General features: G+C 54.8%; 1 protein-coding gene across 2 annotated transcripts in view; it reads right to left on the reverse strand.

The window, feature by feature from the left end:
- The window catches only part of GNG7 (G protein subunit gamma 7), a 156,972-nt gene that overhangs the window by 10,277 nt on the left and 120,137 nt on the right, over positions 1–26,558 (reverse strand). The window contains exons 3-4 of one of the 2 annotated variants that reach the window (XR_009007137.1): positions 23,440–23,476; positions 11,684–11,888 (exon numbers count right to left, since the gene is read on the reverse strand). The gene's annotated coding sequence lies outside the window, so the exon portion shown is untranslated. Of the gene's footprint in view, positions 1–11,683; positions 11,889–23,439; positions 23,477–26,558 lie in introns of those variants that run through there. The other variant, XM_057540579.1, reaches the window with a different exon arrangement.

The following is a 26,558-nucleotide window of genomic DNA, read 5'->3' on the forward strand; positions in this document are numbered from 1 at the left end:
TCCAGAGGGCTCTGATTCAGCAGAGAGCTTCAAAGCGGCCACAAAACATCCAATTCAGGGAAAACCGCCCTTGGTTCGACTTAAAAATACCTAAATTACTCAGCGCTAAATATAGACGCTGACAGAGAACAAATGGGGTGGCTTCACAGCATGTTTTCCTTGGAAGGCCGGGGAGTCCTGCTCAGCACCCACACTCAGAGTGTCCACCAGGACCCTAGGAGGCCCGGCCACCCCGTGGGCACCCCAAACCGTGGCCTCCCTCGTCAGCTCTAAGCCCCTCGGCGCTGCTGGCTTTCTGTTCCGGGCACGATGCCCTGAGAGGCTCCCTCCAGGCTGGGTTATAACCTGGACCCCCCGGGACGGCCGGAGGGGGCTGCACTGGGGGTGTGTGTGTGCTTGTGTGTCTGCATGCACGCGTGTGTGTGCATTTGTTTACATGCATGTGCATGTGTGAGCCTGCATGCGTGTGCATGCATGTGTGTCAGTGTGTATCTATGTGTGTGCACGTGTGTGTGTGCACGAGCAGCTGAGACCAGACATGGTTGCATCACGGCAGCCCAGACAGCAGACCGAAGTCCTGGTCCTGGCGGTGTCACGGCCAGTCACTGCCTCACTGCGTGCCCCCCGGGGGTTAGGTCAACTCCCGCAGGACAGGCAGTGGCTGTGAGTCAGCCCGGGAACATTCCTCACCAGCTGCCTCCCTGCCAGAGACACGTGATGGCCCCAGGCACCCGACCTGGCCGGGCCTGCCTGGCCCGTGGCGCCTTGGAAGGCCCTGGAAGCCAGGCAGGGCCTTGGGAAGCAGGAGGGAGGGGTGAGGCGGTTGGAGCTGCAGGTAGCGGTCAGATTCCGCCTGGGGAGAGGCCGGTTCTAGCCTGGCGAGGCTGGGGGCATGACTTGGGGTGAGGTTTGCCTAAAAATAGAAACTTAACAGACGACAGCAGGCCCTGGCTGGCCTCCCAGTAAAGGGCTAGGAAGTCACCAGGGTCAGGCTGGATCCCACAGAAGCATCGCGGGCGCGTGGCTGCAAGGCAAGGACCATGAAGGTCCCGAGCACGCCAGGATGCCTTGTGAGGCTGTGCTGATTACAGAGGGAGGGTCATCACCGGAGAGTTACAGACCTGAGCCCAGAGGCCAGGCTCAAATGCACGTGAGGATTAAACACAACTGGGGGAGGGTGGTGTTTCTCGATGGCGAGCTGGGGGATGGCAGGATGGGGGACACCGAGTTAGAACAGGGTCCCTCCCCCAAGGCCCTGCTGACACTGGGACCAGGTCACTCTCTGTGGGGGGCCGTCCTGGGCGCTGCAGGGTGCGGAGCAGCCTCCCTGGACCCACCCACTCGATGCCAGGAGGCCCCCAGTCGTGACAGCCACAGATGTCCCCAGACATGGCCCCGTGTGGCCCAGGGGCAGAGCCACCTCCCCTGGGGTTGGAGGGGGGAAACCTCTGGGTTATATTAGGCCTCATTTTCCCAACCAAAGAGATTCCATATAAAAAGTCATAGAATGGGGACTTCCCTGGCGGTCCAGCGGTTGAGACTCTGCGCTTCCACTGCAGGGGGCGCAGGTTCAATCCCTGGTTGGGGAACTAAGATCCCACATGCCGTGCGGCGTGGCCAAAAAGTAAAAAAACAAAACAAGTCATCGGATGAAAAAGAAAATACACACAGATTAGTGAAAATGTACAGAATGCTGATTTTCTGTTTCAGAGAAGTTACCTCCTAGCAACTGAAGCAACAGAACGAGTGGAGAAGATTAACAGCTACGATTGTATACAACTATTCAGAACTTCTTCACGGCAAACCGATAAAACTAAAACCCAAGACCAGCGACCTAGGAAAAATCATGGCAACGATACACTGGAAAGCGACCTCTTTGTCATGTTAATAATACCTTAGCTGGGTATTTTTTATCTGGAAAGGACTCACTCGAGGAATTCATGTGAAAAGTAATTTAACCGGTAAAACACAAAGTGAACAAAGCGTGGCCTCATCAGCAATCGAGGAAAGTAGGCTGGCGGGATCATGGGCTGCCAGCACTTCATTTACCCAGGACACCAGGAAGGCTGCAGGAAGAGCGACACCTGACGCAGGTAGGGATATGCTCGTCCCCGACTCTCTGGTATTGTCGGCCAATCTCAGTCTCGTAAACTGGACATCAGGAGCTACGAGGCTGTCCTCTCAAATCCCTTGCTGGGGCATTTATCCCAAGGGAACAAAAATCAAGAGAAATAAAAAGCTACATATAGAAAGGTGTTTACAACGGTGTTATTTATAATAGTGCAAAATTGAATAAAACCATGTGTCCTGCAATGGGGGAATGGCTAATTCAGTGGGGTGTTTTCCTAGTGGAGCAACTGTTATAAATGGTACCCAAAGATGGGGAGCCCAGAGGAGGTGTTTCATGAAAAAACAGGGAGATGGATAAAGTGAGGACGTGTGGCTATTTACCACTGTATTAAAACATATGTGGATAAAGGCAGAAGGGGAACCTCAAATTGACAGTCTGCTTAGTCATTGTTTTTATGATTTCCTTTAATGAAATGGTTTCCATTAAGGTACAACTTGCATCCAGTAAAATCCGTGCTTTGGGGCATGCAGTCGATGAGAACTTAGAAACACATACAGTCCCGTAGCCAGTACCAGTTGTGAGTAAAGCCGTGGTGAACATTCATGTCCAGGTTTTTGTGGGAACCTAAGTTTCTGTTTCTCCCGGGGAAATGCCTGGGCATGGGATTTCTGGCTCCTGGGACAGATGTATGTTTAACTTTACAGGCTAAACATTTTCAAACAGTTTCCAAAGTCACTGCGCTGTTTTGTATTTTGAAATAATCACAGACTGACAGGCAGTTGCAAAAATTGTACAGGGCGCCATGCACTCTTTCCCCCGATTCCCCCGATGGTGACATCTTATGTGACTGTGGGACAATATCAAACTGGGACACTGCTGCTGGCCCGATGCTCACCGGGCTCAGGTTCTACCAGCCCTCCCACGACTCATATGTGTGCAGACGGGACGTTTGTCACCACTCACCCCTCCAGGAAGGTCTGGTCTAAACGTCGCCTGTCCTGGCCGCTATCCCTGACTGAGATCCAAGTCCCTTTCTCCTGCATCCCTCACCCAGCCAGGACACCTGCCTGCAGACCTGCCCCCACGCCACCGGGACCACCCCCATTGACATCTGTGTCTGGATCATTCTCTGGGGCGCTGTCCTGAGCACTGTAGGGGTTTGAGCAGCATCCCTGGCCCCCACCCACTCAATGTCAGGAGCTCCCCCAGTCGTGACAGCCACAGATGTCCCCAGACATTGCCCAGTGTCCCCAGGGGGCAGAATCTAAGGCTTTTGTTGAACTCTCTTATCAGAAGAAACCCTGCAGCTAAAAGAGGTTCATTTAGGCAAAATGCAAACAGTTTTTTGGAATTGAAATGGTCCAGTTTGAAGTGAGATGGTACTGAATGGAACAGAAGTTTGTTTCAAAGAGGGTTTAAATTTCTTAGCATCTGAGAATTCCCTGGAGGTCCAGTGGTTAGAACTCTGCGCTCTTACTACTGAGGGGGTGGGTTCAATCCCTGGTCAGGGAACTAAGATCCCACAAGCTGCTTGGCCTGGCCAGAAAAAAAAAAAAAAAAAAAAGAATTTCTTAGTATCCAACAACCTCTGTGGCTGGGAGAAGTCACACGGGGCCAGAGTTTCAGAGTTTCCCTCAAACTCAACCAAGAACACATTTGAAGGAGGAAAGAGCACAGCCCTGGGGGGAGAGAGGGGGAGGCAGAGGCCCTGTGGAAAGTGGCGGACCTGAATTCTGCCCCAGCTCCCAAAGCTGTGTGGTTTTGGGACAGTTACCTCCCCCCTCTGAGCTCCAGTGAGCTCTGCTCAATGCTCAGAGTGACACTCCCTCTCGGCGCAGGGCCTGGCCAACCTCCAGGTCCCCAAGTTCCTATGTTAGGGGACGGGGGCCCCAGAGGCTGGCAGCCACGGGGAGGGCCCTCCTTCAGGAACCTGTGGCAACTGCCACATATAAACACAGCTGCAGGGGAGGAGGGACGAGAGACGAGGTGCCTGGAGCTCCTCTGCATAGTGAGCGGGCACTGGCCGGTTTGCTGGAAGCTACTGCGAAATCTCCCTGCCCTGGGACTTTGCTGGCACCGTGGTGGCCACACCACTCATCTGCCCAGGGGCTGGGCGGGGCAGGGCGTCACAAAGCCCACCTGGCCTGGGGGAAAGCGGGGCAGAGTCTGAAGTGGATTGTATTAAAACTAGGAGTGGAGGGACTTCCCTGGTGGCGCAGTGGTTAAGAATCCGCCTGCCAATGCAGGGGACACAGGTTCGAGCCCTGGTCCGGGAAGATCCCACATGCCGAGGAGCAACTAAGCCCGTGCACCACAACTACTGAGCCTGTGCTCTAGAGCCCGCGAGCCACAACTACCGAGCCCGCAACTCACAACTACGGAAGCCGGCATGCCTAGAGACCGTGCTCTTCAACAAGAGAAGCCACTGCAATGAGAAGCCCACGCACCACAACGAAGAGTAGCCCCCGCTCACCGCAACTAGAGATAGCCCATGCGCAGCAACAAAGACCCAACGCAGGCAAAAATAAATAAATAAATTAATTAATTTAAAAAAATAAATAAAAGCTGAGCATGGATCCCTTTCTGTCGTTCTGTGGCTCTAAGATCACGCTGATCTATTGATACATTCATGGCCTCCTCCTCAGCCACCTGGACTTTGGATTAAAACCCCTATCTGCAGATTTCACTCCAATGACGGTGGGCCAGCTCCTGTGGACGCTCTCCTGACGAGGGCAACTAGCAAAGCTTCATGGAATAGAGAAGCCTGAAGGCACTGGAGGGCTATTAAGATAGTGAAGGTTTCCATCCAGGATCTGGGGAGGATGGAAGCCCAGGAGTCTGGCTTTGGGGCTGCTTTTTACTGGGGTGGAGGGTTTGCTAAGAGGCCAAGTGGCTATTGCCCTCACAAGGCTAGGGGCTCAGAGGTTGAGATCCAGGGCCTCCTAGGGGGAGAGAGATTGGGGAACTCCCCCTTGGTATGAGCTGGGACAAAAGAGTCCTGCCTTCTAAGAAAAGGGTCCACAGGAGGCAGACAGGCCCTCACAGTGACTGTAGCTGAGTTCTGAATAACCTCAGTCCCTGATACTGGATTGAGGTGAACTTAGATTGCTAGCAGCCCTAGATGCTGGACAGAAGTAAAAATGGATCCTTTCTGGTGGAAAACAACATCATCTTAGGCTTCGAATTATTTCTACAAACAAGTCAGCAGTCACAATATCTAGCACACAATCAGAAATGACCAGGCATAAAAGAAGACAGGCACATGAACGAAAATCAGCAGAAATAACAGACTATACAAACAGGCTCCCAGGGGTTCGATACACTGGAATTTGCAGACTTTAAAATAACTACATTAATTATGTTAAATATGTGAGGTTGGAATTTTAGCAGTGAATTGGAAACTAAAGAAAAAGACTGAATGGATGTGTGGAAACTGACAATATCTGAAACGAACACAATGGAAGAAGCAGTATCATTAAAGGCAACTAAAGAGAAAATTAGTGAACTAGAAGATAGGAAATATCCAGAATGAAGCATGGACCACATGAGACAAGGTATAAGACACAGAGGATTCAGTAAGTTCTGACACACGTGTAATTGGAGCTCTGGAAGGAGGAGAGAAAGGGGCAGAAGCAATCTTGGAAGAGATAGTGATGGATAATTTCCCAAAACTGATTAAAAAAAAAAAAAAGGACTCTAAGCCACAGATTCAAGAAGCCCTAGAACCTCAGGCAGGAAAAACATTTTAGAAATTGACAGAGAAATGACCAATGAGCACCTGAAAAGGTGCTCAGTGATTAGTCATCAGGGCAAGTATAAAAGGAAACCATCGTGGGAGACTGCTTCACAGCCCTTAGAGTTGGCAAAAATCTAAAAGACCGACAATACCATGTATTGGGGAGGATGTAGAAACATCAGAATTTTCACACATTACTGATGGGAGCATAGGATAGCACAACCACCCTGTAAAGTGAGTTAGCAGACTCTTATAAGGCTAAACACATACTTAACCTATGACCCAGCAATTCCACTCCTAGGGATTTACCCAAGATACATAAAAACATGTTTCCACAAAAGGACTTGTACAAGATGTTCATATATCTGTATTTGTAACAGCAAAAATTGGAAGTAACCCAAATGCCTGTCAACAGAGGATGGATAAACAAACTGCAGTAATTCATACCATGGAATACTACTGCACAAGGGAAAGAAGAACCTACTGACAGATGAAGCCACATGTGGAACTCTCAAAGGGTGAAAGAAGACAGACATTAGAGGTGTTCTCTATCTCAACTGAGGTGTTAGTGTACACAGGTGTATAGACGTGTCAAAATTCATCAAACTACATATGTAAGATCTGTTCATTTTACTGAAAAGGAATTATACCTTAATAAAATCACTTAATTACAAAACAAACAAACATAATCTGCCAGAGGAAAAAGGACCAACAATTTCATGGATCCAGTGAAAATTCTAGACCTGGTGAAAATCAACTTCAAGAATTAGAGTAAAAATGAGACTCCCCTTGTGGCCCAGCGGTTGAGAATCCAATGCAGGGGACGCAGGTTTGATCCCTGGTTGTGGAACTAAGATCGCACGTGCTGTGAGGCAACTAGGCCCGAGCGCCACAACTAAAGAGCCCGTGTGCCACAACTAAGACCTGACACAGCCAAAAATAATTAATTTAAAAAAAAAAAGAATTAGGGTAAAATAAAGACATTTTCAGACAAACAGGAAGACTCTGTCTCCAGCAGACCTGCCTTATTAAAGGTAAAATAAAAAGATATTGGAGAAAAATGACCCCAGATAGAAGGCGGGAAATGTAAGAAGATGCAAAAAACAAAACCAAACCAAAATGTTGAAGACAGGAAAGAACTTGATAAAATAATTCTAAAGTCCCCATGGAAAAATAAACAGGAAGTGGAGAGCCCTGAAAACACACAAGAATCACAAGAGCCATTAATTCAATATTTACCTCCACCCAACAGAAGATGCTCTAAGGTTCTGCCTCGAAAATTGTATGATGCTATTTTAAATTATGCTAGTTTGGTTACTGGGTTTCAGGGATTGGAGTCCTCAGTACTACTTCAGGAGGTCACTCATTTGAATTGTGTGATTTTTACACACAGAAAAAAAAAAAAATAAAGTCGGTATCTGAAAAAACATGTATACTTCTCCATCTGCTGCAACTGGTCCAAGGCCAGAGCGATGGGGACCAGGCCAGCTGTCCCTGGAGACTTCTCCTTGGTCCAGCCCTCAGCAGCCCCAGGCAGACTCCTGTGCCCTCCCCCCATCCCCAGCCAGGGGCGTCCGCCCACCCCCTCCATCCCTCCTCCCAACAGCTGGAGTGACTTCTGAAAATGCACCTGAGTCTGTCCCTGCCCTACTCAGAAACCACCCGGGGCCCCTGTGGCCTCACAAACCAAGTACAAAGTCAAAGCTTGTCACTGACTTCCCTCTGCCAGGAATTCTTCCCCCACCCCCTATCCTGCCTGCTATGGACTGAATATATTGTCCCCCACCCCCCCAAAATGCATGTTGAAGCCCTATTCGGTATCAAGAGGTGGGGCCTTTGGGAGGTGCCTAGGTCTTGAGGGTGGGGCCCTCGTGAATGGGATCGGTGCCCTCATAAGGGGCTGAAGGGACCAGAGTTCTCCTTTTCCACCATCTGACTCCATTCTCTGGGTGCGGGTGCTCCCAAGGTAATGCAACGTGCCATCTGGGCCTCCCTGTGTGGGTTCACATCTTGTGTGGGGACCTGCGTTACATCCAGGTGATTGGTACACCTGTCTGCCTGTCTCTCCCAAGGCCTGGCAGTTCCTTGGGGACTGGGTTGATGTCTTTCTCTCAGGATGTCTTTCTCAGAAATATCTTTTACCCTGGCCCCCTGAATCACCTTTATCACAGTGTGACTTCTCTGCTTAAAACCATCGCAAGGTGAAATTTTAAAGAGAAACAAGACATTTCACATCAATGGATTCACACACCTTGTGTCCTTCTGTGTCTGGCTTCTTTCACTGAGCATTCTGTTCTCAAGGTCCATCCACGTTGTAGTGAGTGTCAGTGCTTCGCTCCTTTTCACGAGTAATATTTCATCGTGTGCATGGAATAACATTTTTTTAAAATTTTTTATTTATTGATTTTTATTTATTTTTGGCTGTGTTGGGTCTTCGTTTCTGTGCGAGGGCTTTCTCTAGCTGCGGCAAGCAGGGGCCACTCTTCATCGCGGTGCGTGGGCCTCTCACTATCGCGGCCTCTCTTGTTGCAGAGCACAGGCTCCAGATGCACAGGCTCAGTAGTTGTGGCTCACGGGCCTAGTTGCTCTGCGGCATGTGGGATCTTCCCAGACCAGGGCTCGAACCCGTGTCCCCTGCATTGGCAGGCAGATTCTCAACCACTGTGCCACCAGGGAAGCCCTGGAATAACATTTTTAAGCAAACATTTTTTAAAAGAAAAGGAAGATAAAGAAAAGCCCTCATCTTGCTGTTGTTGAAGGGTAGCCATACATTTTCCTAATCAGGAGGAAAGTGGAAGATGGGAAAAATCAGTGGTTTGTTTGACTTGGACCAAGAAATATATAGGCTGTGTGTCTCTGGCTTGTGGACAAGAGCACTGGAGTGCCAAGCTTCATGTGTACTCTGCAGGTGACGGAGTCCATTCATAGTCTCTGTTACTGGGGAGGACCATGATGTCGGGCATCATGAAGGGACTTCTGCGCCTATTTTTTACAGATGAGGAGACCGAGGCTTGAAGACGTTCGTATGTTAATAACCTTCCCAAGACCATGCATCGGGTGGAGGTTGGGCCAGGGTTTGAATCTAATTCCCAAACCAGGGCTCACTGGGAGACCAGATCTAGCGGCAGTTGGGCGGGTCCCAGCACATAGCTCTGTCCCCCCTGCACCCAGAGGCAAGCTTCGGAGGGTGAGGGGCACGGTCTCTGCATCCTCCATGGCCCAGTGCATTTGGCAAAGGGTTCAGGCATACAGTGGTCCCAGGGCTGAGGACCTCCACACACGGGGGATGGTGCCAGGACCCTCACACGGCTTCTTGCTTTGGAGAAGGACTGGGGCAGAACGCTGGGGACATCGACAACACTGGGGCAGGCCTGTGTGGCCACCAGGGTCAGAGAAAACCCCGAGTGAGATGAAACAGCAGACTTCCAGCGTTGCGCCTCCCGTCTGGTGGTTTGTAAGTGACTCTGGGGCTCTCGGAGTCCTGGACATTTTCCCCCAAGGACTTGAGCAGACTGTCCTGCCAGCTTACGACAGGGCTGCACGTGTGTGCCTGGGAGACCTTTGCATCATCACCTCTGTACCCCGCAGAGAACCCCCCGCCAGGCCTTCGCAAGATCACGTTTCTGTCCCCTTGTTCCTGGTGAACGTCAGGGCTTGGCGTTTCCTGGCGGCCGAGCCTGCTTCCTTCCGCCTGGGCGAGTCAGACGGAGTAACGGGCGCTTTCTAAGGCGGCAGGACGGGCCCGGATGCAGGACCTCTAAGATGTCTTTTGGCCTCTGTGTCTTGCCAAGATACTTGGTGTGACTGTGTGTCCAGATCGCTCACGGCTGCGGGGCGGCGTCGGGGGGGGAATGTGTGGCAGATAGGTACCCGAGACCTCGTTGGGGGTGGGCGGGCTGAGCCTCGTGTCCTCATGGGCAAAGCCAAGAAGGAGACAGCAGGCCGGGGTGGGGGGTGCCCAGCCTCTGCCGGAACCCTGGAGCTCCGAGCCCTGAGCAGCAGGGCTCAGGGGAAAGCGGATCAGGCACACACCCCGGGCATCTAGGGAAGCCCCAACCTGCCGGGCGTGTCTCTGGCAGGCAGACTCAGAGGCCGGAGAGAGCAGACGTGCTCCCCTGCTCAGCCTGTGATGCCATCTCCACCCTCAGAGGTGTTTTCCAGCAGCACAGGAAGCAGTGACAGCAAGACACAAAAATGCCAGCGATCCCCGTGAATTCCACGCATAGCTCTCATAGCTGGGAAGAGTGCCACTCCCAGCCCACGAGATACACTGACACCCGAGCCGCCCGAGGCTGCTTTCTTACCAGAAGAGAAAGAATGGGATGCCACACAGGCTTCTGAGAAAGCTGGCTGGTTGGGCTGCGTCAAGGGAAAAGAATGTGAAAAATGTGGCTGGCGAGGTGAGCAGGGCCTTCGAGGAGCGGCTCCTGGTTCTGGTGGCCCAAGAGGCGGTGCAGCCGGGGGGGGGGGGTCCACTGGGGACCCCTCCCTGGCTGTGGGGTCTGCCTGCGGCAGGCGGACACCCAGGCACAGTCCCGGCCCGGCTCTCAATTCTGTGCACTGAACGTGGACCTGCAGCCCTGGGGACTCAGTGTGAGATGAACTGCTCCCCTGGAAGCCGCGGCCGCAACTTCCAGAAGCAGCACGAGCCTATAGGCCTGGGATGAGGTGGGTTGGGAGCCCCTGGCTCTCAGAGACAGAGTGTCCCTCAAAGGCCCCCTAATGTCCTGAGGACGACAGACTAGTTCAGGGTCTGTCCCCCGGGCACTGCTGACACTGGTACCGTCCTGAGCACTGAGGGGTTTGAGCAGCATTCCTGCCCCCACCCTCTTGATGCCAGAAGCCCCCCAGTCGCGACCACCACAGGTGTCCCCAGACATGGCCCCGTCTCCCCGGGGGGCGGGGCAGGACCGCCCCCTCAGTTGAGAAGTACTGGGTTAGAACCCCTCACAGCAATGCTTCTGCCCTGAATTTTACTGTTAAAGACAATAAGGAGAATCACAGGAAACAGGAATGAGGGTTTTCTTTTTGTTGTGTGGTGTTGGTTTCAGGGCCCATCCTGAGTCAGGGCTAACGTGCTTGATCTCACCTGTGGCCTGGAGTGACCCTCTGGGTCATGCACAGGAGGCCCTACCTCCTCTGGGGGGCCCACTTGCAATGACAAGGCATTTGTCACACCTGACCTTCACCAGCAATCTAGCAAGGGATCCTTGGGGCTGTACCCGCCTCTACGATGACCCCCAGTGACCTTGTACAATCCCCTCCCCTAGAGTGTGGGCAGGACCTGAGGATAGGAAGGGATTTAGCTCTGGGCCGGGCCGTGTCGTGTGGCACAGGTGACAGAGAGGGGATACCCTTGGTGGGCCTGCTCTAATCAGGGGAGTGACTGTGAAAGGGATTCCATGCAAGGGAGACCCTGTGTTGCTGGCTTTGAAGTTGGAGGTGGCCGGGTGGCAAGAAATGGGGGTGGCTGCAAGTAGGGGGGGGACCCCCGCTGCTGTAGCTGCAAGGAACCAAATTCTGGAACAATCTGAATGAGCTCCAGATGAGGCATTTCGACTGCAGCCTGGTGAGACCCTGAGCAGAAAGGGCAGCCACACCATGGCCTGACTGCTGACCTCCAGAACTGAGAGCTGGAAGCTGCTGGGTCTGTGACAGCTTGTTACGCAGCACGGATAGCTGATACAATGGCCAGGAGAGGCCTGAGTGGGGTCTCCTGACCGTTGGGCTGGCTTCTTCCCAGCACTCTACATGCTAGGTGCTGGCCATGGGGCCAGGGACAATTCCAGCTGCCACCCACTCCTTCCGCTGAGCGTGGACAAGACACTCATTCTCTCTTTTTTTTTTTTTAATTTATTTTATTTATGGCTGTGTTGGGTCTTCGTTTCTGTGCGAGGGCTTTCTCTAGTTGTGGCAAGCGGGGGCCACTCTTCATCGCAGTGCGCGGGCCTCTCACTGTCGCGGCCTCTCTTGCTGCGGAGCACAGGCTCCAGACGCGCAGGCTCAGTAGTTGTGGCTCACGGGCCTAGCTGCTCTGCGGCATGTGGGATCTTCCCAGACCAGGGCTTGAACCCGTGTCCCCTGCATTGACAGGCAGATTCTCAACCACTGCGCCACCAGGGAAGCCCCATTCTCTTTTTTAACAGCCCTGAGACGCAGGTAAAGCATTAAAGCCAGAGGAGTTTCTGGCAGCTTCTCCATTAGCGGCCAACTTGCTCCCCGTGGTTCCTGCTCCCTGGGACATGAGTGCCACACGCATTTCATCCCCCGACGGCACAGGAAGTTGGCCTCAGTGAATCTCAGCCCAGAGAAAGCCTGCTGCTTCCAGGCGGTTCTGAAACCCTCCTCCACAGCCTCCTCATCCAGGCGGATAGGGCCTGTGTGGCCGGCGAGCTGGGTGAGTCAGAGCCCCAAGAAGGTGGCCTTGCAGAGGGAGGGGGGCGGCTGGCAGCGGGAGCCTGCGTCCCTGGCCTCGTCCCCAGCCCACAGAGCTCTGCTCTCGGGAGGGGAGGGGAAGGGAGGGGAGGCAGGCGGGAGGCAGTAATTCCTTGTCCTCAGAGAGAACAGAAACAGCCTTCATTTTGCTTTAAAACTTCCGGAACTGGTAGCTTTACAGCTCACCGAGCTTCTGAATTCTTTCCTCCCAGGGCCCGGCAGTCTGACCCCCATCTCCACCTGCCATTAAACAGGAAGGAAACAAAACCCCCCGCCCCAAAACACAAACCTCCAGCCAGATTCGACAGGAGGACAAACGAGACCCGGGTGAGAAAGCAGGCTCTCCCCCACCCCGGGGATAACCGCCCCCCAGTACATGGTGTTCAGAAGAAGAGGAGGCGAGCTGCTGTGTTGAAAGAGGAAAAACAATCCCAAAGCAAAACAGAAAGGGATGAGGTTTGGGAGAACAGTCTCTGGGCTTCTTTGAAGAACAAACTGCCCTCCTGCAGGGCCCGGGGAGCTGGCTGACCGAGGGCTGTGCCCACGTGCAGGTTGATTACCGTGCATTTCTTACACACCTACTGTGTGCACGAGGCCTCGGACCTGCACGCCTCCAGGGGGTACCCTTGCACTACAGTCCATGGCATGGAAGCCCCTAGAACAGGGGGTCTCCATCAGGGGCGATGTCTAGGGCATCTGTGGTTGTCACGACTGGGGGGCTCCTGGTATTGAGGGGGTGGGACCAGGGAGGCTGCTCCACACCCCACTGTGCCAGGGACGCCGCCCCCCCAGAGAATGACCCGGCTCTGACGTCAGCAGTGCCGAGGTGGAGAGACCTGCTCTAGACCCTACAGAAACGTGCACACGCCGTTAGAAAGTCAGAGGGAGCGGCAGGTGCCTCGCGGTGTCCCCAGCATCCGGGATGCGGTGGCCTCCTGGCCTCCTCGCCCCTGGCTCCAAGCAGGGTCAGAGACAGAGGGGACCTGCAGAGGGCCACGGGCACCACACTGGCATTTGGACTTTACTACAAGGGAGGAGACAAAACCTCTTTGACCCCCCCAACAACCAGGAGCCGAGCCGGCATCCCCGCCCGCCCCCAGCCAGGGCTGGCTCTGGGCTCTGGGATCTGGGCCTCCCTGCTGGGCCCGAGATTCTCCAGGGTCGAGGTCACCACCCTGGCCTGGCATGGGGAGGGCTGGCCACGTGATGGCTTCTGTGACCTTGGGCGTCATGACCTTTGGTGGGACGTGGGGGCCCGTAAAAGACCAGCTGGGTCTTTGCCAGGCAGACGCTTCCCAGCAGGAGGCTTGCCCCGCCCCTCCCCCCCCCCACCCCAAGACCAGCGTCTTGTGACTCCCTGTCAGCCGGTCCTTTTATGCACAGGCTAAATCAGGTCCCTTGGCAGCTATATTTAGAAAAGGCTAGAAAAAGGGGAATGAATGAGGTGCCCACAAGCGAGAGAAAAACAGAGCTGCAGGGCAAACTGCCACCCTTGGCCCGAGCCGGGAGGTGGTCGGACAATGAGCCCCGGTGACGGAGGGTGACGGTGTGGCTGATGCGGGAGCAGAAGAAAGGGCCTTCTCTGTGCACCCGGAGGATGACTGCAGTCATGTGAGGGTGTGCAAGCCGGGCACTGGGCTAGGCCAGCATGCCGAGCGCCGGTGGAGGGTGTCACCCCCATTCTCGGCTTCCCGGCACTGAGGAAATGCCATCACCCTGGCCCCGTGAGGGTGCAGCTTGGAGCCAAAGGGCAGGAGGCTGGGAGAGAGGGGAGGGCAGGTCCAGGCCTTCCCACCTGAGCCTGGACAAACTCCTACACATTCTGCAAAACCCCATGAAGTGTCACCCTCTCTGAGAAGCCCCTGGTCTGCTGTCCGTGCACAAGGCTGCACCAGAACCCCTTCTTAGGGTATACACAGCTCCCTGGACATTCCTTGGCATTGCATTTCCTGTGGCTGCTGTCACAAATTACCACAAATTTGGTGGCTTAAAAACATACACATTGATTATCTCATGGTTCTGGAGGTCAGAAGTCTGACTAGGTCCTCTGGGTCAAAATCTACACGTGGGCAGGGCGGGTCCTTCTGGAGGCTCCAGGGGAGCATCGGTTCCCGCCTTTTCCAGCTTCTAGAGGCGCCGCATCCCTGGCTCGCGGCCCCTCCTGCATCCTCACAGCCAGCAGCGCAGCATCTCCCGTCTCTCTCTGCCTCTGACCCTCCCGCCTCCCTCTTATAAGGACCCTGGGATGACACTAGGGCCCCCAGGGAATCCAGGGTCATCCCCGTCTCAGGGGCCTTAACTTAACCCTGCCTGCAAAGTCCCCTCTGCCATGTGAAGTGACACATCCACAGGCCCCGGGACTAGGACAGGGGCATCTTTGGGGTCCGTGGCTGAAGCTGGGCACCAAAGGGCCCCCTGGATGGAAGGGACTGGTGTCTGCGGTGCAGGGCGTCTACCAAGGAGGCTCCTTCCAGGAACTCACTCTGTCCCCAGGGCCGATCTCTCTCCCAGGACAGGCCCCCGGGATCAGGCTGCCAGGGGTACAGCACTGGCCGCACCTGAAGTCCGCAGCAGATGCCACTCGCGGGCATGTGCCCAGGATGGCCCACCCTGCAGAGTGGGGCTGGCCTGCCCGGGGCACACGTGCTGCTGCGGACGGACCTCGGGCCTGGGTCATGGCCTCCAGCTCTTTGCTCTGGGTTGACGGCCAACACCCAGGGGACTGAAGCCTCAACACCCCAGCATCAGAACGACCAGTGGTTACTGAGCATCTGTTACGCCACCTCTGATGTGGTTAGAAGGTGCTGGAACCAAACAGACCCAGAGAGGTTCTCCCTAAGGGCTAGCTGTAGTTAGGGACATTTTTCATGTTTTTAAAAAAAAAAAAAAAAAGGGCCAATGGTGAGATTACTTGAACGGTTTCAGAGATGTGCTTGTGTGAGGCGCCAGACTCTAGAACGAGGGGTCTCACCGGGCGCTCCTGCCCCCAGGGGACTCTGCGGGTGTCTAGAGACGTCTCTGTCTTCCCTCTGGGGGGCTCCCGGCATTGAGTGGGCGGGGTCAGGGATGCAGCTCCACACCCCGCAGTGCCCAGGACGGCCCCCCCCAGAGAATGGCTGGGCTATGGCGGCAGTGCTGGGTGGGTCGGGGGTCAGGGCGAGACCCCTGTATGAATGGCCTAGGAGTGTGCCAGCCTGGGAGCCTCTTTCCTGTGAAATGTATACATTATTTTGGTCCCATCGGGTTCACTTGAGAAGCCCGGGTGGGCTGAGGCCACCAACGTGGCTCCTGGGCACCTCCTCCGGGCCCGGCCGTGCATTCTCCGTGTCAGAACTCCCGAGGGGACCCAGGTGCCCACCAGGTGTGGACACAGGGCCTTGGGGTCAAAGCTCAGGCTGCCTGGCACTAAAACAAAGCACGTCCTAATGACATCTGGACGGAACCTGCTACTCAGGTGCTGACCCTTGCGTGTCTTGGCTGGAAGCCTGACCTTCAAGCACAGCACCCGGGGTGGGGGAGGAGCAGAGAAGCAGCAGTCTTGGTCCAGGATGCAAATTTCGGCCCCAAAGGAGGTGTTGCTGGGCTGTGTCCTCATCTGGGGACACGGCTGGGGAGCACTGCAGAACCTTCCAGAGAGGACCATCCACAGCTACCCCACTGACAATCCAGGGTCCAAGGAGCCCCAGTGAGCGGGAGGGAGGGAAGGAGGGATCTCGGGGCCCAGGTACCCACAGGAGGCAGCAGGGGTGCAGGGGCCAGCACTGGGTCTGTAGAAAGCGCCTGGCGAGAGGGAGTTAATCTCGGCTTCCCGGCGGCCTCTGCCCCAAGACGAGGTTTCGATGACCCGCGTGGAATTTCTAACAATGAGATGAAGTGTCTGGTTCTGTTCACACTGACATCCCGTTTCTCGCCTGTCCAAATTCCATGACGCCTTTTCTTGTTAATGCAGAAATGCGGCCAAGCGCAGGGCTGCCCAGGAAGCACCGAGGTCTCCCATGGCTCTCGCTGGAAAGGGGAACCGTGGCCGCCCTGGGGCTGGGGGCCCAGCTCTCAGGGTCTCTGCAGGACCTGGGAGAGGTGGCTTGGGCCGCACTGCACACAGGAAGTGGAGAAGGTGCACAGAAGGCACGGACATGACCTCATGGGATCCTCAGGGACTGGTGCAGGGCAGCCGGTGGGTGTGTTCTCAGAGAAGGCCAGGCAGAGCCGCTCGGACTTCTGCCCTCGCCCCTAGAGACCCTCCTTGCTGGCCTGATGAGGCAGGCGACTGTGTTTAAGAAGTGCACGTGGAGACTTCCCCGGTGGTCCAGTGGGTAAGACTCTGCCCTCCCAAGGCCAGGGGCCCGGGTTCAATCCCTGGTCGGGGAACTAGATCCTGAATGCCGCAAGTGGGAGTCCACATGCTGCAACTAAAGGGTCCTGCATGCCACAATGAGGATCCCACATGCTGCAACTAAGAACTGGCACAGCCAAATAAATAAATAAAAATAAATCTTAAAAAAAAAAAGAAGTGCATGTGGCCAGGAGTGGTGGGTGACACCTAGGAGCTGCCGACAGTCCTGCAGCTGCAGGCACCACAAATTCTGCCAACACCCCGAGGGACCCTGGAGCAGATTCTCCCCTAGTCAAGCCTCTGGGTAAGAATGAAACCCAGCTGACACCTGGATGGTGGCCTGGTGGGACCCTGAGCAGAGGACCCAGTTAGGTTGTGCCTGGACCCCTGACTCACTGTGAGATGATAAGTGGTTGGAGCTTGGGGGTATTTGTCATGCAGCATCGCTAACTAATACAGCAGAGAAGCACAACCTGCAGAGAGGACCCAGGTCCGGAGGAGATGGAAGGGGATGTGGCCTGATGTGGCCTGTTGACGTTCCCTCATTTTTTCCTATGATGTCATGTCAGTTGGGCCTGCCACTCCTGAATTAATCTATGTGACTGTAAAAATAATACAAATAGAAAATATAGAACTAACATTAAAAAAATAACAACGTCTCCCTCCTGACCCCAAAGTCTTTGACTAAAATGACTGCCCTCGGAAGGTACCGCTGTGTGTTCTGCTTTGAGAAGCCAGCCCCAGGCCGTGGCCAACTGTGACTCCCAAGGTTGTGGTGGGGAAGAAACCACACCAGTGAAGAGAGAGGTTTGCTGATCCATCAATTCCAAGCCAAAGAGCCATGCTGAAAGAAAACCGTTCATCACTCCTTGCCGCCTTTTAAAACAAATCACCTGGAACCCTGCTGCGAAAGTCCAGGACTTTCCCACCTTGTCACAGCCCTGCCTCCTCCCTTGCTGTCTGCCCCGCCAGCACTCCCTGCAGATGTTCCGGGCGGGTCTCACTTGCACCCAGATGGGTCCTGCACCAGGCACGGCGGGGATGGGGGCTCTGGCATGCCAAGCACCTGCTGGGACCGAGCCTGGCAGGACTAGGATTCTGTTCCTGCGTTTCACCGCTCACGCCTGCCCTGAGGAACATTTCCCAACGTCTGTCCCCGTTACCCCAGCGTAGCCACGAGATGCTGGGAACACGGGAAAGAAAACAAATCACTGTGATTCAACAGCTCTGACAGCCCACCCCCGACCCCTCAGCATGCTCTGTGCTTCCTCCTCTTTTCCCTGTTGACAGCTTTGCTGAGATAGAAAGTCAGAAAACAAACAATTCACCATTGAAAGTGTTCACTCACTCAATGGTTTTTTGGTATATTACATTATTAAATTTTAAAGATTGTAAAAATATATATATGTGACATAACATTTGCTATTTTAACCATTTTTAAGTGTACAATTCAGTGGCATTTAGTGCATTCACATTACTGTGCAACCATCACCTCTTTCTGATTCCAGAACATTCCATCACCCCAAAAAGAAGCCCCATCTCCATCAGCAGTTACTCCCACCCTCTCCCCAGCCCCTGACAACCACTAACCACCAACTCTCTGTGTCTGTGGATCTGCCTGTTCTGGATGTTTCCCATCAGTGGAATCACACCCTGTGTGTCCTTCTGTGTCTGGCTTCTCTCACTGAGCATCGTGTTCTCAGGGTCCGTCCATATTGTAGTGAGTGTCAGTGCTGCACCCCTTTTCGTGGCTGCGTGATGGTCCCGTGTGTGGAGGGACACGGTGGGTGTATCCATCATCTACTGATGGACAGTGGGGTTGTGTCCACCTTTGGCTGCTGTGAATCGTGCTGCTGTGCACATTTCTGTACAAATATCTGAGCTTGTAGCTTTTCCCTGAACTCCCACTGCTGGCCCCATCCTGACTCTCAGGGAAAGTGGTGATGGCCCCCGAGGGCTCTGAGGGGTCCTATCCAGGTGGGTAAGGGGCCATGCAGCCTGGGAGACTATGTGATGGTTAATTTTACATGTCAGTTTGGCTGGGCCATAGGATGCCCAGATATGTTTGGAGACTTCTTTACCATTTTCATTGCATTATACGACTAAGAAAATTCTGATAATTCTAGTCTCTGTTCAGCAGGAAACTGGTCAAATGACATCTTTTTGTTTTTAAGAGAAAAGTTGGCAAAATCACCACTGCTCAAATTCTCCCAAACCCGATAATTGGAAAAGAGATGAACTGTGGTGAGTTTACCTTTGAATTAAAGAATTCAATACAATTCAACCAAGCAGAATTCCATTTCCTCAGAACACATCACCAATACAAACCTGGTGTGTAGGTGGGTGGGTGGGAGGGAGGGAACCTGGGCTTGCGGTCAATAGACCTGGTGCCAAGTTGTGATTTTGTCACTAACAAATTTAAAAAAGAAAAAAGACTGGGACTTCCTTGGTGGTCCAGTGGTTAAGAATCCGTCTTCAGGGTTTCCCTGGTGGCACAGTGGTTAAGAATCCGCCTGCCAATGCAGGGGACACTGGTTCGAGCCCTGGTCCGGGAAGATCCCATATGCCGTGGAGCAACTAAGCCCGTGTGCCACAACTACTGAGCCTGCACTCTAGAGCCCGTGAGCCACAACTACTGAGCCCGTAAGGCACAACTACTGAAGCCCACGTGCCTAGAGCCTGTGCTCTGCAACAAGAGAAGCCACCACAATGAGAAGCCTACGCACTGCAACGAAGAGTAGCCCCCGCTGGCCGCAACTAGAGAAAAGCCCTCAAGCAGCAATGAAGACCCAACGCAGCCAAAAATAAATAAATAAATAAATAAATAAAATAAAATTAAAAGAATCTGTCTTCCAATGCAGGGGACATTGGTTCAATCCCTGGTCAGGGAACTAAGATCCCACATGCCGTGGGGCAACTAAGCCTGCATGCCACAACTACTGAGCCCACTCGCCACAATTAGATTGAAGCCCGTGCGCCACAACGAAAGATCCTGAGTGCCGCAACTAAAACCGGACGCAACCAATAAATAAATAAGTAAGTAAGTAAGTAAGTAAATAAAATAAAATAAAAAATAGAACCTGGTCTTTAAAAAAAAGTAAAAAGACTATGGGATGGTTAATTTTACGTGTCAGTTTGGCTGGGCCATGGGATGCCCAGATATGTATGTGGTCAGTTGTTCTTTTGGATACTTCTGTGAGGGTGTTTCTGGATGAGACTGCGGGGGATGCGGAGGTGGAGGGCCTCTCCTGAGCGGAAGGGAATTCTCCAGTGACTGCCTTTGGCGTTGGCTCTTGGGTCTCCACCCTGCAGCCTCCATAATCAATTCCTTAAAATAACTCTCTCTCTGTACACACATCCTGTTGGCTCTGTTTCTCTGGAGAACCCTGACTAATACGGACCACCAGGTGCCTTGTGGGTGGAGAGAAAGGAGCTGGAACCCTGGCCCCCTGGTCCACCAGCCCGGGGCCTTGCTGAGTCTCTCTGCTGCGAAGCCTCAGTTTCCTCACCTATAAAATGGGGATGAAAAAACCCGCTCCCCGAGGCTTCTACCAGGACAAAATGAGACCAAGCAGCCGGGTCTGGCTCACAGGAGGCACCTGATAGACACCAGCCGGGCTGCCGAGTGGGGTCTGCAGCAGGGGATGAGGAAGTGGGAAGGGGCGGTCAGCAGTGGGCCGGCCAGGTGCCTGGGAGTGGGCCAGGGCCCGGGTGGAGCTGGCCGAAGTCACGGGCTGGAGCTTTGTGTCCTCGCTGCTGGCAGGTGCTGTAGTGTGTGGACCTAACTCCGCAGCACGAGGCCACGTGGCCGCAGCCCCAGCCGCTCTCCTGACACCTGAGCCTGGCGGGGGTGGCTCTGCCATGATACCTGTACACGTGTGTGTCCCCGGGGACCAGGAGCAACTGAGTACTGGCCTCCCTATCAGGAAAAGGGGCTGCGGACCTGTGGTCCACTGATGGAGAGCGTGAAAAGACCAAGATGAGGGTATCTGGTGACCACTGGGGAGTACCTGCGTTTCAAATCATCATCTTTGTCACCACCGTTCTCGTCAGCCGGGCTGGGGTGAGGATGGCAAGGCGCCCGCCTCAGGCACAGAATCTAAGGGGCACCGAAAAGTCGGTCACCGTGATCACATACTTTCATGCAATATTTTTTTTAAGAAGTCAAAATGAATGCAAAATATCCATGATGAATCACATGTCAAGGTTTTCATTAGGGACAGGATCTGACGGGGCTGGGGTTAGGGCAAAGCAATCCCCTCTTTAATTGAAATTCTAATCTTCGGACTTCCCTGGCGGTCCAGTGGTTAGGACTCTGAGCTTCCACTGCAGGGGGCGCGGGTTCGATCCCTGGTCAGGGAACCAAGATCCCACAAGCCGTGCGGCACCGCCAAAAAAAATTTTTTTTTTAAATCTTGACCATGGATTTTTTGGGGGGCATTAATTTTGATTTTTAGGACATACTGCTATGTTAAGATACAGCATAGCGATGACTGCATTTTTCGGTGCCCCCTTAAGTTCTGCGCCCGGGGCGGGTGCCCGGCTTTCCTCACCCTGGGCCGGCTCTGCCTGGGCCGCTTGCAGGCCGCACAAAGCGGAGAGGTGTGGCATCCTCAGAGGCAACAGGGCCCGAGGAGCGCAGGCAGGAGGGAGGTGAGTCTCCACATGTGAGTACTACGGTTAACGAGGAGCCCTGCGTGGGCCAGGCCTGCGTCGGCGTCTGCAGTCCCCCTTAGGCCCCCGGGAGTTCTCATCCCCATCCCGCAGGTACGGGACGTGAAATGAGCGCTCCAAGCCACACCCTGGGCTGCGGCAGGGACCTGGGTCCCAGGGACTCAGCCGTGCCGCCACCCCGATCAACGGCCACCGCTCAAAGCCCTTTGGGACTCAGGGAGTGAGCACCCCGCGCCTGGAAGCATGAAAGCCTGGGCTGAGGGTGCTGGCGGGGGTGGTTGCTGGAGACTCTGGCCCTGCTGAGGCGTGGCTGACGCGGGGGCTCGGGGCTGAAGGGGGGCATTAGCTCTGCTCACGGAGCCGCGTGGGGGCCGCGGATGAAAGCCTGTCTTCCCTACCGGGGCCGCTGCCGGGGGGGTGGTGCCCAGGGCGGCACTGGCCAAACCAGAGGCCTTGAGGGGAAGCCCCGAAGGAAGATCCTAGAGGAGGGGAGAGCACACGGTCCCTCAGAGGCGGGGAGGGAGCCCCAGCGCCCTCTGGCTTCTCTGTGGCCCAGGGCGCTGCCATCCCAGTGCCACGGGCACTGGGTACCCTCTGGGACCTCCTGGCTGCAAAGGGCACACAGAGCCAGGAGGGCTGTGGGCTAAAGTGTGTCCCCAAAGACACATTCAAGTCCCAAGTCCTGATACCTGGGGCCTCATTTGGAAATAGGGTCACTGCAGATGTCACTAGTTAAGATGAGGTCGTACTGGGGTGGGGTGGGGCCCTAAACGCAGTGACTGGTATCTGCACGAGAACGGGACACGTGCACACGCGGGGGAGGCCATGTGAAGAGGAGGCAGCGGCCGGGGGGATGCAGCCACAAGCCAAGGCCACCAGGGATGCTGGAAACCACCAGAGGCCAGAAGAGGCAGGGAGGACCCTCCCCGGAGCCTGTAGAGAGAGGGGGGGCCTGCCGCACCTGGATCTCAGACTTCCGGCCTCCGGAACCGCGTGAGGACGCATTTCTGTGGTTGTAAGCCCCCCAGTCAGTGGGTATTTTGTGATGGCGGCCCCAGCGAGCGACTTCAGGGGATTCTGTCTCAGCCTCCGCTCTAGCCACCTCCACCCCGGACCCCCAAACCTCACAGCCGATCAAGCCCCGTGTCCTCGGGCCTCACACCCCACCCCCCTCCAGCTGTATGAAGCAGGCGTTCAGAGAGGCTCAGAGACGAAGCAGTGAAGCCGGGAGTCCAGAGCGAAGTGTCCCCCTGCCTCAAACCAGCCCTCCCTCCATGTTCTCAGCGAGCCCCACAAAGGGTCCCAAGAGAATCCCATTTCAGCCATACTCTCGACAACGTCCTTCCACCGAGAGAGGCGTCCCGATGCCCTTTCCTTCCCAGAGCGGTCACGGAACCCGTGGCAATTAAACCACACGCGCTCAGACGAGCAGTGGGGCTGAGGAGAAGGTGGAAAGCGTCTGGTCTGAGAACGCGACCTGCTGAAACCTGCGGTTTCGGGATGCGGGTGTTGGGGGCAGGGAGTGACAGCTGCAGAGGGAGCATTGGGGAAGGTCCCAGATCCACGACCCGACGTGACACCTGAAGGAACGAGGACAGGAAGGGCAGGCGAAACCTGCAGGAGGAAGGAAATGACAGAGCCGGAGATGAACGAAACAGACCAGAGAAACCAGAGGGCGGCCAGAGAAACTGAAACTGGTCCTTTGAGAAGAGGGGCGATCCTGGCCTTTAGCCAGACTGATGGGGAGACAGAGGGGGAAGACGCGGGGGGCCAGAGCCAGGCGTGACCACTGAGCTCCTGGAAATGGGAAGGGCTGTAGGAGGGTGCCGGGGACCAAGGCTGCCAGCAGATTAGGTAATCTACACGAAATGGACCACTTCCTGGAAAGGCGCACATTTCCAACCTGCTGGTGAGAGCCCCCTTCGCGAACGGCCGGTACCACGCTTGGGAAGTCAGAGAGTGTTATTTCCTCTGCAGGGAGATGAAAGGAACCCGCCCAGACATGGCAGAGCCTCTCAGAGGTGGACCTGGGATTTGAACTCAGGTTTCCTGGCTGGGAGCCCGGAGCCCGTTTCACGGTGACACAATTCCCAGTGTGTCATGTGCGCACGAAAACACTCTGGCTTGTTTGTTCCTTTGCTCAAAAACAAGGGATTCCAAGCTCGTGAAGTAAGAGAGAACGCTACATACCTTTTTCAGTTTTTCCAAGAAGCAGCACTGTTTGACCCTGTTTAGAAAGAGAGAGGAAAAAAAAAAATCACGATTAAATATTTTTAACGTAATTAGCTCCAGCTTTTCTCAGAGAGATACTTGGCTGTCACCAAAAATGTGGCATTCGGTTTGGAACCGGCCGTGTCCTCCAGAGAAGGAACGGGGGTGCTTCTGGAGATTTCACTTTATTCTTTACAACCGATCCATTCAGGAGAGACAACTGTGTTTCTCTGGGGAGGGGGGAGTTGAGTTTTTGTCTGGAACTTGTATTATTCCATTTCAGGACACGGGGACCCCAAGCCTTGAAATGGAACCGAGCCTTGATGTGTCACGCTTGGGGTTTTTCCACGTCTGGTTTTCGGCTTTGATGGAAGCCACTTGCCGGGGCCAAAAAGGGAGAGGTGGAAAAAGCGATCTCGGGGCAAAGCAATTAACCCCGGGTGGAAGAGGTGACAGGTATACGGGGCCAGGAAGGCGAGGGATCTGAGGCTGGCCGCCTGGGGTCAGGAGGTCACCGGGAAAGTATGGAAGTCCCCGTGATCGGACCCCGGGGGCGGGGTGGGCTCTGGTACTTTGGAGCCGCTGGCCTTCCGGGGGATGGGACCCACTGCTCCAAGCGGAACCCTGGACGGAGCCGAGTCTCTGTCTGATGATTGATGCACACAGCAATGAGGGGCCCTGGGGCCGCCACGTCCAGCTGTCAGGGTGACCCTGAGGCTGGACGCCAGCCTCCACCCCACTCTCCACACTGCCGCGCCCGGGGAGGCACCCACCAAGGCCAGGAGGGAGAGGTGAGCGGTAACCCCGTCCCCTCCACGCGGCCAGCCCCACCCTCCCGTCTGTGGAGGAGGCGGCTGCGGGCTACGGAGGCCTGTCCTCTGCCGCGGGGCTACCCGTCCCGCTCGGCCAGACGGATGCCTCAGCCTGTGCTCCGGGCGCGGGGACCCCCCAGCAGCTACCGGGCCACTGACCACACTTCACAGGCCAGCAGCTAGACCACCCTCGAGTTCTAGGCAGGCCCTTGCTTGGGGCCCATTCCACTGTGGGCTTGCTGTGGGGAGGTCAACAGAAGCCCCTGCCCAATGCAGGCCAGGCTTCCTGAGCTGCGGGGCCTGCCTCGGGAGAGGCTGTTTCCCTCCGGCTCTGGAGGTCCCCTTTGGTCTCGGAGAGCCGTCCCCTCTTCCTTCACAAACATTAGCTCTTTCCACAAACCTACAGGGGTTTTTTCCACCTACACAAAGGGACATGCTGCTGGTGCTACCCTAGGGCCAGAGCCGAGGCCCACCGAGCCTTTCTCAGTGGCCCTGGGCCCCAGGGGGCTGGCAGCAGAGACCACGGGGCGGGCCGGGAGGGGGGAGACCCAGCTGAGTCTCAGCCACAGGAAGGAGATGGCTGGGGCAGCTTTCACTATTTTTTTTGGCCACACCGCGTGGCATGCGGGATCTTAGTTCCCTGACCAGGGATCGAACCTTCACCCCCTGCAGTGGAGGCTCGGAGTCCTAACCACTGGATCTCCAGGGAAGTCCCTGGGGCAGCTTTCTCTAAAGCAGGGCTTCTGCCCCCCGGCACTGTTGACGTCGGGTGTCCTGGGCGCTGTGGGGTGTGAAGCAGTGTCCCTGACCCCACCCCCTCGATGCCAGCAGCCCCCCAGTCCTGATGACCACAGACGTCCCCAGGCAGGGCCCAGTGTCCTCTGGGGGCAGAGTCACCCCCAGGTGAGACCCCTGTCTTAAGGAAGTGCTGGGTGAGACACACAGACACAGAGTAAGGCATCTGGCAGGGAGCGCTCCTGCCCCGGTCCCTTGAGGCGGGGGAACCCCAGCTCCTGCTAAAGGTCAACACTGGGCTCCCGGGGCTTGTGGGGGAGACACACCTTTGCTGGGCTGAGTGTGCTTGGGCACCGGGGTGTCGGGGCGCAAAGGCGGCACCTCACCACCAGCCCATGCTCCCGGCGAGGGCTGGGCCCGCCTGCCGTGTGGATGCCAGCAGGCCTGCGTGGGAACGGGCCACGGGAGGTGTTCTGTAGGGTCAAGCCTCGATACCTTTGGATTCTGTACTTGGGAATTCACCTACTGGCTAGATTGTATTTGTAACCCCCAGATCGATACTTGGGGGTGGAAGTGTGCAGTCATTAGATGACACAGGCAGAGCAGTGAAACATTCGAGTCACTGACAACCATTTTCCCAGCTGAAGTGGAAGCGGGTGGTAACCAGGGTCCTTTTCACCATTTAGGGCTACGTTTTGGGCATTTTTGAGTTTTTGGCGGGTGTCTGCCTCTAAAACGGCTCCCCAGTGTAGAGCTGAAGTGCTGGCCAGCGCCCAAGTGCAGGAGGGCAGTGACGTGCTCACGGGGACAGTACGTGTGTTCGATGAGCTTTGTTCAGGCCAGGGTTACAGCCCCGCCGCGAATGAATCAACAACTGGTATCAGACAAGGCGCCTTTAAACAGAAACGCACATCACACGAGTTTGCGTGGGGATCGGTCGTGACAATGGGGTGACGGAGGCTCACGGGATCCTGGCCCTGTGTGTCCCCAGGAGCGGTGGTGCGGTGTTCACTAATTCAGTGTTTGCGGCAACTTTATGGCCCACAACCGCTGCCAATGACAAGAATCAACTACATACATATTTTCTCTTCTTTATGACCATGAAAGGAACACAATTTCATTTTCCTAAATCTAGAAATCACATAAAGTAACAAAAATCATCCATAATCCCACCACCTGGGTTTTCCACGGCATATACACATACCTGTTCATTTTTACAAATTCAGGTCCTACATGCAATTTGATCACCTGCTTTTAAAATTTTTCTTAATTTGCTTACTATCTATCACATTGTGGGGGGAACCACTGTTTTCCCATGCCATCACAAATCCTTCTAACTGATTTTGGAATGATTTTAGATGGACAGAAAAGTGACAAAAATAGCACAGAGAGTTTGCACGTGCCCTCAGCCAGCTCCTCTAAAGGTTGGCATCTCATCAAAATGAAGAAATGGACCCAGGCACCTTACTCTGAATTCAACTCCAGGCTTTATCTGGATTACTCTGAATTCAACTCCAGGCTTTATCTGGATTTCACCATTACTCCACCCCA

Source organism: Balaenoptera acutorostrata, chromosome 2, assembly GCF_949987535.1.
Source record: "Balaenoptera acutorostrata chromosome 2, mBalAcu1.1, whole genome shotgun sequence".
Classification (NCBI taxonomy): Eukaryota; Metazoa; Chordata; class Mammalia; order Artiodactyla; family Balaenopteridae; genus Balaenoptera; species Balaenoptera acutorostrata.